The sequence below is a fragment of the Coregonus lavaretus genome (assembly GCF_964263955.1).
Source record: "Coregonus lavaretus genome assembly, contig: HAP1_SCAFFOLD_1141, whole genome shotgun sequence".
Classification (NCBI taxonomy): domain Eukaryota; kingdom Metazoa; phylum Chordata; class Actinopteri; order Salmoniformes; family Salmonidae; genus Coregonus; species Coregonus lavaretus.
Genome location: NW_028162962.1, coordinates 148,435 through 159,998, shown reverse-complemented (window position 1 = coordinate 159,998; position 11,564 = coordinate 148,435).

The following is an 11,564-nucleotide window of genomic DNA, read 5'->3' as shown; positions in this document are numbered from 1 at the left end:
TTTATCGCACTGCTTTGCTTTATCTTGGCCAGGTCGCAGTTGTAAATGAGAACTTGTTCTCAACTGGCTTACCTGGTTAAATAAAGGTGAAATAAAACAAAAAAAAAACTGTAACACACACTATATTACAAACAAACACGATGAAACACTGCCACCTAGTGCTCATTAAACAGTTTAGCGGTATGAACAGACGCACTCTTGAACCATTCTATTGTCTGGTATGGACTTTAATCTATGGATTAATCTAAAATCCAAAATCAATGTGTAATCTATGGATAAAGATCAAGTTTGAGTAAGATAGTATCTCTCTCTCTCTCTCTCTCTCTCTCTCTCTCTCTCTCTCTCTCTCTCTCTCTCTCTCTCTCTCTCTCTCTCTCTCTCTCTCTCTCTCTCTCACTCTCTCTCTCTCCAGTCTATCTCTCTCCAGTCTATCTCTCTCCAGTCTCTAGAGAGAGAGAGAGAGAGAGAGAGAGACTGGAGAGATAGAGACTGGAGAGAGAGACAGAGAGAGAGAGAGAGAAAAAGAGAGAGAGAGAGAGAGAGAGAGAGAGAGATGGCGAGAGAGAGAGAAAGAGAGAGAGAGAAAGAGAGAGAGAGATGGCGATTGAGAGAGAGAGAGAGAGAGAGAGAGAGAGAGAGAGAGAGAGAGAGAGAGAGAGAGGGAGAGGGAGAGGGAGAGAGAGAGAGATGGCAAGAGAGAGAGAGAGAGATACTATTCAAAAAATTTCAAATAGAGCAGCAGCTAATGAAAAAATGAGTTTTTAGAGTGAAGTACATCGGAAAAAAACCAAAAGAAAACTGCAAGACTGAATAAGAGACAAAACAAGCAACAAACAAAGAAGAAAGGCTTTTGAAAAAGTAACTATTTTTCATAAAACTGTACAGTTATCTTAGCTAGCTGAATTGTTTACCAGTTGCTAAGCAGTTGCTAGGGACTCTCCTGGAAGAAGCTAGCTAGCTAACAAAGAATATCTAGTTAACTGAAGAAAAGAAAGACAAAATAAGACAAAATAAGGACAGAAGACAAATGACATCAAAGTAAAACAGTCCTCTAAAAGACACAAGAGAGAATAATACAAGAAACAACGCTTCTATTGCAACATTGTGTGAAATTGTTTACCCACCAGACATCCAGACGGAGAAAGCTAAGAAAAGTTTCAAAGGTTTGATGATGGAACAGAACCATGAATGCCTGTTTGCAGATCTTACCAGTTGCAAAACAAGAGCAAATGTAATATTTAATACCAAACAAGGGCACATATGAAAAAGGGTTATTTGCAACAATTCCCTTTCTCAAAAAAGAGAGGCATCAGCCAAGGATGTCAGATCAGCATTTTTGAAGAAGCTGACAAGAGCAACACGTATTAAACAGTAAACTTATATAATAATGGAACTGTATTGATACAAGGCAATGATTCAAGCCTCCAGGATTTTGAGAATATGTTTGCTACCCTAAAAGCAGAAGCTAAACTCATCTCAGAAACTGAGGAAAAAGTCAATGAGGGAGATGGAGAAAAGCAGGCCCCAACGGTCTCTGTGACACAGCAAGAAGCCCTCAGTGTCCCTCTACCTACCTCACCTGCAGCAGACAAAGCCAAGGACATGCCTACGACACCAAGAACACCTGCTATGCAATGTTTCCACAACACCCTCTCTCTAATTGAAGCAGAGGTCATATAATTCAAAGAGAGGGAGGAGGACACTGTCCAGAAACTAAAAGAAGAGATGAAACAGTTCAATCAGACAAATGATGACCTCAGAGACCATCTGAGCACAACAAGAAAGGAGCTAGAACAAAGAGAGAGGTACATTGAGACCCTCAACCAGCAGCTAGTCAATATGTCCTCTGCATCTAGAGAACATGTCCACCAGCCTGGTACAACACAAGCAGAACCTGAGACCAGCATGGCCTCCACCACACAGCCTGATGACACTGCACCCGCCTACCAGTCTGCTCCAGTCCAGATCAGCCAACCAGCATCCCACTCTGCTCTAGCCCAGGTCAGCCTACCTGCTTCCCAGTCTGCTCCAGCACAGTGTGCTCCAACCCAGGTCAGCCAACCAGCAAACCAGTCTGCTCCAACCCAGGTCAGCCAACCAGCCACCCAGTCTGCTCCAGCCCAGGTCAGCCAACCAGCCTCCCAGTCTGCTCCAGCCCAGGTCAGAATACCAGTCTCCCAGTCTGCTCCAGCCCAGGTCAGAATACCAGTCTCCCAGTCTGCTCCACCCAGACAGTCACCCACAACTGCAATCATTATTGATTCAAATGGGAAGTTCTTAGTCCAGGAAAGATTATTCCCTAGACACCAGGTGTATAAGTTCTGGTGTCCTACAACTGAGAGTGCAATGCAGCTACTCAGTCAGACCAGGATTGACACCCCCGACAACGTCATCATCCACACTTCCCAGGAAAGTTGATCGAAAAAATAAATCAACAGATCACTGTGGACTGTGCCTCACTGCTCAACGGCTCACCACCCCACTCTGACATGTGAACATTTATACGATAATGTACATCTTGATCAGGACAGTATCAGAACCTTTGCCAAAGACCTAAAGGATGCAACACTTGGCAGGGACCCACACACCCATCACCTCAGCAACAGAGCCCCCCCCCCCCCCCCCCCCCCCCCCCCCCCCTCCCCCCGCCCCACCTTCTGAAACAACAGTACCCCCACCATCCCCAAGAGAGAATAGCCAGACACGGCTTATTACAGCACAGCTCTACAAGACCAGGCCCAACACAGCACAGATTTACCAGACCAGACCCGCCTCAGGACAGCACGACCAGACCCGTCCCATCACAACACAGCTCTACTAGACCTGGCCCATCACAACACAGCTCTACTAGACCCGGCCCATCACAACACAGCTCTACTAGACCTGGCCCATCACAACACAGCACTGCCCACTACTCCAGGGTCGGGCAGAACACTGTCCTTCAGAGAAGTACACCACATGATGCAGTCCACACCATGTATCATTCAGATCATCAGCCTACATATGCTGAGGTAACCTCTGGCAAAAGACACCTAGAACTATCAGAGATTGGAGAGGTGCGCCAACTACTGCATCTAATATGCATACTACTGGGATAAACAGACCCTTTCATTCACACGCACGCACACACGCACACACACAGACACAGGGTTGCAGATTGCTTTGTACTTATTTTTTGGGCCATTCTTATTAATTTGTTTACAACTATCCTTTATTTTAATGCCACTGGTATTTTAATAATAGTGATGTGTAATGGTGTGTGTGTGTGTATGTGTATATGTATGTATATATGTGTATGTGTATATATGTATGTATATATATATGTGTATGTGTATATGTATGTATGTACAGTGGGGAAAAAAAGTATTTAGTCAGCCACCAATTGTGCAAGTTCTCCCACTTAAAAAGATGAGAGAGGCCTGTAATTTTCATCATAGGTACACGTCAACTATGACAGACAAAATTAGAAAAAAAATCCAGAAAATCACATTGTAGGATTTTTAATGAATTTATTTGCAAATTATGGTGGAAAATAAGTATTTGGTCAATAACAAAAGTTTCTCAATACTTTGTTATATACCCTTTGTTGGCAATGACACAGGTCAAACGTTTTCTGTAAGTCTTCACAAGGTTTTCACACACTGTTGCTGGTATTTTGTCCCATTCCTCCATGCAGATCTCCTCTAGAGCAGTGATGTTTTGGGGCTGTCGCTGGGCAACACGGACTTTCAACTCCCTCCAAAGATTTTCTATGGGGTTGAGATCTGGAGACTGGCTAGGCCACTCCAGGACCTTGAAATGCTTCTTACGAACCCACTCCTTCGTTGCCCAGGCGGTGTGTTTGGGATCATTGTCATGCTGAAAGACCCAGCCACGTTTCATCTTCAATGCCCTTGCTGATGGAAGGAGGTTTTCACTCAAAATCTCACGATACATGGCCCCATTCATTCTTTCCTTTACACGGATCAGTCGTCCTGGTCCCTTTGCAGAAAAACAGCGCCAAAGCATGATGTTTCCACCCCCATGCTTCACAGTAGGTATGGTGTTCTTTGGATGCAACTCAGCATTCTTTGTCCTCCAAACACGACGAGTTGAGTTTTTACCAAAAAGTTATATTTTGGTTTCATCTGACCATATGACATTCTCCCAATCCTCTTCTGGATCATCCAAATGCACTCTAGCAAACTTCAGACGGGCCTGGATATGTACTGGCTTAAGCAGGGGGACACATCTCGCACTGCAGGATTTGAGTCCCTGGCGGCGTAGTGTGTTACTGATGGTAGGCTTTGTTACTTTGGTCCCAGCTCTCTGCAGGTCATTCACTAGGTCCCCCCGTGTGGTTCTGGGATTTTTGCTCACCGTTCTTGTGATCATTTTGACCCCACGGGGTGAGATCTTGCGTGGAGCCCCATATCGAGGGAGATTATCAGTGGTCTTGTATGTCTTCCATTTCCTAATAATTGCTCCCACAGTTGATTTCATTGCAGATTCAGTCTTCCCAGCCTGGTGCAGGTCTACAATTTTGTTTCTGGTGTCCTTTGACAGCTCTTTGGTCTTGGCCATAGTGGAGTTTGGAGTGTGACTGTTTGAGGTTGTGGACAGGTGTCTTTTATACTGATAACAAGTTCAAACAGGTTCCATTAATACAGGTAACGAGTGGAGGACAGAGGAGCCTTAGTTAGTTAATCATTAGTCTAACAGTTGTTTTTCATTTTATTGTTTTCATTTATTTTATTTCTCACATTAAACAGACATTTGAGAAGGATTTGAGAAGCGAATTGCTTGCAGTTGTACCTATGACACACAGACACACTAAAGCTGTACAGTGTAGTTAGAAAAGTCAGTTTACATTATTTGCAGATGTGTTCCCTTTTATTTACAAATCGAAAAATGTAACATTTGAAATGAATGTGACAGAACAGTTAAGCCAAGAGTTCCTGTGGGAGTCTTCTCCTTCAGTCTTTTTGCCTCCTATGCCTCGTTTCCCATTAGATGGGATTTTCCCAATGCCAACTTCACCTGAGACAGCCACTATCCAGTGTCATGTGTTGCTGAATTACAGATCTCGCTATCCCAATGTCGCTGCTGTCCATGGTGCTGAAATATCCAATCTCGGCTATTTGCATACATAGGACCATCCACACTTGACACCACACACACAAGTTAATGCTTTTTCTCTCACACACTTTTGAACATTGCACAACCTGCAACAAGACACTGAAACAACACTTAATTTCAAGTTAGTTTTTTTCTGAATAAGATGAAATCAATGTGTGGAAGGAGATTGGACAATGTATAGGCATTCCCTATAGCTGTTTTTGACTGGAGCATGATCCGATTGCTTTGTTTGAGCCAGAATGGAAATTTGGTCTGAGAAACGACGCCCATTTTAGCATGACTATTTCAGACAAAATTTACTTTATGTTATATGTAAAAATATAAATAAGGCAATGTTTATATGTCACGCCCTGGCTCTGGGGACTATGTTATGTTGAGCCAGGGTGTGTAAGTCTATGTTTGTATATCTATGTTGGCCTGAGTGACTCCCAATCAGAGGCAACGAGTGTCAGCTGGTTGTCTCTGACTGGGAGCCATATTTAACTATCGGTCTTTTCACTTTGTGTTGTGGTTTCTTGTTCCGTTAAGGTTTGTTCGTGTTGTAACCTTAGACGTCACGCATCGTTGGTTATTGTTTTGATCGTGTTGATCAGTTAATAAATATATATTATGTTCACCTTCAACGCTGCGCATTGGTCCTCTCTCGTAGACGAGCGTGACATTATATGACCCCCTTTCAAACAGTCACTTATTTATCACTTTCTTGCAGATATACAGTGCATTCAGAAAGTATTCATACCCCTTAACTTATTCCACATGTTGCTTTCTTACAGCCTGAATTCAAAATGGATTCAATTATAACATTTTCTCTCACGCAGCTACACACAATACCCCATAATGACAAATTGAAAACACGCTTTTGAAATTTTTGCAAATGTATTGGAAATTACATACAGAAATATCTCATTTACATAAGTATTCCCACCCCTGAGTCGATTAAAGCTGTGTCTTACTTGATAAATCTCCAAGAGCTTTGCACAACTGGATTGTAAAATATATGCATTATACAATATATAGACAGACATTTTTTTTTTGCCATAGGTTTTCAAGCCGAATTAAGTCAAAACTGTAACTAAGCCACTCAGAAACATTCAATGTCGTCTTGGTAAGCAACTCCAGTGAATATTTGGCCTTGTGTTTTAGGTTATTGTCCTGCTGAAGAGGGAATTTGTCTCCCAGTGTCTGTTGGAAAGCAGACTGAACCAGGTTTTCCTCTAGGAATCTGCCTGTACTTAGCTCTATGCCGTTTATTTTTATCCTAAAAAAGTATCTAGTCCTTGCCAATGACATGCATACCCATAACATGATGCAGCCACCACCATGCTTGGAAATATGAAGAGTGGTACTCAGTGATGTGTTGTGTTGGATTTGCCCCAAACATTAGGCTTTGTATTCAGGGCATTAAGTTCATTTCTTTGCCACATTATTTGCAGTTTTACTTTTAGTGCCTTATTGCAAACACAATGCATGTACAGGTTTCCTTCTTTTACATTTACATTTTAGTCATTTAGCAGACGCTCTTATCCAGAGCGACTTACAGTTAGTGAGTGCATACTCTGTCAATTAGGTTAGTATTGTGGAGTAACTACAATGTTGATGATTCATCCTCAGTTTTCTCCTATCAAAGTATTAAACTTTCTAACTGTTTTAAAGTCACAATTGGCCTCATGGTGAAATCCCTGAGCGTTTTCCTTCCTCTCTGGCAGCTGAGTTAGGATGGACACCTGTATTTTTGTGGTGACTGGGTGTATTGATACACCATCCAAAGCATAATTAATAACTTCACCATGCTCAAAGGAATATTCAATGTCTGCTTTATTTGTACCCATCTACCAAAAGGTGCCCTTCTTTGCGAGGCATTGGAAAACCTCCCTGGTCTTCATGGTTGAATCTATGTTTGAAATTCACTGCTCGACTGAGGGACCTAATAGATCATTGCATGTGTGGGGTACAGAGATTATGTATTCGTTCAAAAATCACTATTATTGCACACATAGTGAGTACATCTAACTGATTATGTGACTTGTTAAGCACATTTTTACTCCTGAGCTTATTTACACTTGCCATAACAAAGGGGTTGAAAACAAATTGATTAGATTACTAGATACTAGACTCTGTCAATATGTTTTTGGAAGTGGCTCTGCATTTCTTGCATACATATCATATTTATGTAAGGATTATGATGACTTTCTAAAAGGACAAAGCTGTTTATGTGTGTTCCCTTGTCTCCACTGTCACCACATCCCTCGATGCGTGCAAACAGAGCATCTATATCAGGGATGGGCAACTCCAGTCCTCGGGACCTGATTGGTGTTACACTTTTTCCCCAGCCCCAGCTAACACGTTTGACTCTAATAATCAAGTGCTCATGGGTTTCAGTTTAGAATGCAATAAGTTTAATCATCTGTGTTTGCTAGGGATGGGGAAAAAGTGTGACACCCCTCCGACCCCCAAGGACTGGAATTGTCCATCCCTGATCTATATGGTAGGACCAGTACCAGACCTTAATGAATGTGTCTGTTTTGAATATTCACGGAGACAGAATGATGTGGTTGATAGCAGAGACGTCATGCCCAAAGGGGGCACAGGGTCACTTGCCCCCTCAGATTTGTGATGTTTAAATTTGTCTTGTTATATTTTCTCTGTCATACTACTAACCATGAAGTTGGCTTTAGCTAGCCCAGATAGGATCCCAATCTCCCAACCTAATAACTACACTGAACAAAAATATAAACGCAACATGTAAAGTGTTGGTCCCATGTTTCATGAGCTGAAATAAAAATCCCAGAAATGTTCCATTTGCACAAAAAGCTTATTTCTCTCAAATTGTGTACACACATTTGTTTACATCCCTGTAAGCAAGCATTTCTCCTTTGCCAAGATAATCCATCCACCTGACAAATATGGCATATCAAGAAGCTGATTAAACAGCATGATAATTACACAGGTGCACCTTGTGCTGAGGACAATAAAATGCCACTCTAAAATGTGCAGTTTTGTCACACAACACAATGCACAGATGTTTCAAGTTTTGAGGCAGCGTGCAATTGGCTTACAGACTGCAGGAATGTCCACCAGAGCTGTTGCCAGATACGTTTATGTTAATTTCTCAACCATAAGCCAAGGCGGCTTTAGAGAATTTGGCAGTACTTCTAACTGGCCTCACGACTTCAGACCACTTGTAAAGCAGCGTATGGGCGAGCTGTTGGCTGATGTCAACGTTGTGAATGCTCCATGGTGGCAGTGGGGTTATGGTATGGGCAGGCATAAGCTACGGACAATGAACACAATTGCATTTTATCGATGACAATTTGAATGCACAGAGATACCGTGGGATAGTGTACGTGCACAAAGTGAGTTTGTAACATGTATATCATTCTTGCTTGTTGTTCTTTATAGTTACTACCATTGCCTATTGTAAGTTGCCTCTCTGTGTTTTACTGTGTTGTGTAATACTCCGCAGGTAGCATTATGCCATTAATACAGCCCTTCCTTTGTTAATAGCGTTGTTGCTCTACTTGTGCTATCAGTTATTGTGCATATTCATTACCCCTGTTATCTGTCCATTACAGGACCACTATCATTCCACTACCTTTCCATGTCCATTTCATCCGTGTGTGTCAATAAAGTATCCTTGGATGTAACTCTGAGGTTGCCTTATTCCCCTCTTACCGAGGGAGGTGAAAGCGCAACCTGGTCTCAGAACATTTCAAGGCAAAGGGTGGCTACTTTGAAGAATCTCAAATCTGAAATATATTTTGATATGTGTAACACGTTTTTGGTTACTACATGATGCCATATGTGTTATTTAATAGTTTTGAAGACTTCACTATTATTCTACAATGTAGAAAATACACAAGACACAGAGGAGGAGAAACTATCCAACACCCTGGGAGAGAGAACGAGTGACCTCAGTCGAACTCATAGCCAGAAAGATGGGTTAGATACAGGAGAGGAGGAGGTTACCCCGAATGCCATCACCCCTGCTCCTGTGATCAGGCCAACGGGCAGGCGGAGCGAGAGGTCATAGTGATAGTGATTCACACCCAGAGAGAGACAGACAACCCATACAACCTCTTGGCTGAGATTAACCACACAGAGGTAGAGGTAGAGGGCCTTCAGGGCAAGCCAGTCAGTCTGCCTGCTCTGATCCTCAAGTCAATTGTATTTAAATTCATATTCATTAAAGATTTTTAGTCAAGACTTGAAAAGTGCCATTTATTTCAAATGATAATTATTCAGTGTCTGCAACCCTCAAGAACCAGGGTGAGTCTGGGTCCCCCTTTAACTGGGCAAACACAACTTGCATATCGTCATAGACTAGGCGGAAACGTTCATCTTTTAACTTTGCTTAAATAAAACAATGCATTTTTCATAGTGAGCAAGAGTTTTCTATGATGATTAAAGTTTTTTGGTCACGCCCTCCACTTTTTTGTCAAATAATACATCTAAAAAAAATGTAATAAGTTAATTATTAAAAGCATTAAAATTGGGATTGGGATGTTTCCCACTTATTTATACAACCTACTCCACAAAGTTTAGAGAAATGTTCTGAAATTAATTAAGAATTAAACAGAAGAAAATCAGAATTGAAGGCAACTATAATGCAAAGAATTTAATGGTCTATGGTTCAATCCTGTTTCTGGTCTAATGAATAATTAATATTGTTCCTCCTCTTCCTTGTGGCAAGCGCAGCAGTACACTGCCCTCCAAAGCCTGCAAAAAAAACGCCGGACTGCCCCTTTCCTCGCCCTGCATGTAACATCCAGGGTCACCTCCTTGGTGACGTGTGGGGTGACGTCCAGGGTGACCACAGCAACATCCTCTGGAAAGGGACAAAAGTGGGGCAGAATGTAAATAAATGCAAACCGTAGGTTCTAAACACTGGCCAGTTGAATGGGATCTTTTATTTCAGCTCATGAAACATGGGACCAACACTTTACATGTTATCATGATGAACGGCACCTGTCAGAGTGCTTTCTATAAGTCTTACTCACCTGCTTGGATGTCAGATGGCAGAGTGGCGTAGACGGCCACCATGAGAGGCTTTTCTTCAGGTGTGACGTCCGCAACCTCCAAGAGTGAAGAAGCAGGGTATTTATCTGTGTTAGGGGTGAGGTCCAAAACCTCCAGCTGAGAACAAGCCGGATCTGCCTCTGTGTTAGGGGTGATGTCCACAACCTTCAGGTGGGTAGAAGCCGGGTCTGCCTCTGTGTAAGGGGTGATGTCCACAACTTCCAAGTGGGACGAGACGGGTTCTGCCTCTGTGTTAGGTGTGACGAATACAATCTCCAAGTGGGAAGAGACGGGTTCTGCCTCTTTGTTAGGGGTGATTTCCACAACCTCCAGGTGAGAAGAAGCCGGGTCTACCTCTGTATTAGGGGTGATGTCCACAACCTTACGGTGGGAAGAAGCCGGGTCTGCCTCTATGTTAGGGGTGATTTCCACAACTTCCAGCTGGGAATAAGCCGGGTCTGCCTCTGTGTTAAAGGTTATGTCCACAAGCTCCAGGTGGGAAGAAGCAGGATCTGCCTCTGTGTTTGGGGTGATGTCCACAACCTCTAGGTGGGAAGAAGCCAGGTCTGCATCTGTGTTAGGGGTGATGTCCACAAACTCCAGGTGGGAAGATGCTGGGTCTGCCTCTGTGTTAGGGGTGATGTCCACAAGCTCCAGGTGGGAAGATGCCGGGTCTGCCTCTGTGTTAGGGGTGGTTTCCACAACCTCCTGATAGGAAGAAGCCGGGTCTAACTCTGTGTTAGGGGTGATGTCCACAAGCTCCAGGTGGGAAGAAGCCAGGTGTGCCTCTTTGTTAGGGGTGATGTCCACAACCTCCAGCTGAGAAGAAGCCGGGTCTGCCTCTGTGTTATGGGTGATGTCCACAACCTCCAGGTTGGAAGAAGCAGGGTCTGACTCTGTGTTAGGGGTGATGTCCACAACCAATGGGTGGGAAGAAGCTGGGTCTGCCTCTGTGTTATGGGGGATTTCCACAACCTCCAGGTGGGAAGAAGCCTGGTCTGCATCTGTGTTTGGGGTGACAATTAAAATCCTGATTGGCTTTACTACTACAAGGCACCAGGATGTCATGACAAAAGGCATATGTCAGAGTGTTCTCTATGAGTGCTACTCACCTGCTTGGATGTCAGCTGGTAGTGTGGCGGAGACGGCCACCACTAGGACAGGGGGAACTGGCAGGGTGTCTGCAGTAGGCTGGAAGTAGCTTTTCACCTCGTCCGCCACAAAGGCACAGACAGAGCTCATAAAAAAAGGGGTTGTGAGGTCATCCAGGGAGAAGGACTGGCTGATTCTCCCAAGGATCGACCTCACAGAGTCAAAAGTAGCAGCCCGGGAGAAAGGGGTGTGAGGAGAAGAGGCCTTCAACATGCTGGAGAGCTTCTCCCCTACGGCCACCACCATACTCACAGCCATCCCGCTTAGGAGGATGGGGT